This window comes from Apium graveolens, chromosome 8 (assembly GCF_009905375.1).
Source record: "Apium graveolens cultivar Ventura chromosome 8, ASM990537v1, whole genome shotgun sequence".
NCBI lineage: Eukaryota > Viridiplantae > Streptophyta > Magnoliopsida > Apiales > Apiaceae > Apium > Apium graveolens.
In genome coordinates, this window is record NC_133654.1 from 136,417,292 (window position 1) to 136,418,915 (window position 1,624).

The window sequence follows — 1,624 nt, forward strand, 5'->3', positions numbered from 1 at the left end:
AAGTATACAAAAGATACTCTTTCCGAATTAATAGTTAGGCCTATTAATTTGATAAAATAGTGGAAGATATATATTTTGAATATATATGAATAATCACTTGAACATAATTTAATAATCATGTATAAACTAATTTATCTTATGCATTTTAAACATTGTAGATATCAAATGGCAATCAATTCAAACAACTGCTCTGTGCGATCATTCCATGAGAAGGACAAGCTGACATGAACAAATTTCCTTGACTGACAGAGGAACTTGAGGATTGTCCTCAAATAAGAGCGCAAGCTCTATGTCATAGATATCCCTCTCCCTGTACCTCTCCTTGAAGGAGCATCCCGTCCTCAACATAATGTTTATCAGAAATATATCGATGATGACACGGATGTTAAATGTCTCATGTTAGCGACCATGAGTGCTGAACTTCAGAAACAACATGAGAATATGGATTCTTATGATATGATTGAGCACCTTAAATGTATGTTTTAAGGACAAGCTCGTCAGGAGAGGTTTGATACTTTCAAATCGTTGCATGCATCTAAGCAGGGAGAACGTGATCCGGTTGGACCGCATGCTCTAAGGATGATTGGGTATATTGAGTACCTTGCCAAGTTGGGTGCCCCGATTGCTGTGGAGCACCAGATTGACCTAATTTTACAATCTTTAAATAACAGCTATTCTCAATTTGTGATGAATTACAAAATGAATGAGATAGATAAGAACCCCACCGAACTGTTGGCTATGTTGAAAACTGCTGAAACCAACGTTTAGAAGGCATCCCCTGCTCCCATGTTGATGGTGAATAAGGGAAAGGCCAAAGGAAATAGTAAATGGAAAGGCAAGAGGAAGATGGGATCTAAATCGAATGCCAATCCGAAACATGATCCCAGCAAGGCTTTGAAGCCTAAAAGTGATGTTCCAAAGGTTGGTGATTGTCACTATTGCAAGAAACCAGGTAATTGGAAGAGGAACTGTCATGCTTATTTAGAGGATCTGAAGAAGAAGGCTGTTATTACTGCTTCTGATTCAGGTATTTATGTTATAGAAGTCAATTTGTCTACTTCTACATCTTGGGTATTAGATACTGGACGTGGTTCTCACATTTGTATAAATATACAGGAACTACAGGGAAGTAGGACATTGGCGAAGGGAGAAGTCGACCTACGAGTTAACAATGGAGCAAAGGTTGCTGCTTTAGCTGTAGGGACTTTTCGTTTATCATTTCCCACTGGGCTTGTTTTAGAACTAGATAACTATTTTTACGTGCCTACGATTTGCAGAAACATTATTTCGGTTTCTTGTTTGGACAAGAAAGGTTTTTCATTTTTGATTCAGAACAATATTTGTTCCTTTTCATTCAATAATATTACCTACGGGGTTGCACGTTTGTTTAATGGTTTGTATGTTCTTGATATAGATACTCCTGTCTATAACATAAATAATGATAATAAACATATTAAGATAAATGACTCAAATCAAACATACCTATGACATCGTCGTTTAGGTCACATAAATGAGAAACGCATTTCCAAATTACATAAAGATGGTTACTTTGATAAGTTTGATTTTGAATCATACGAAGAATGCAAATCTTGCCTCATTGGCAAAATGGCTAAAGCTCCTTTTA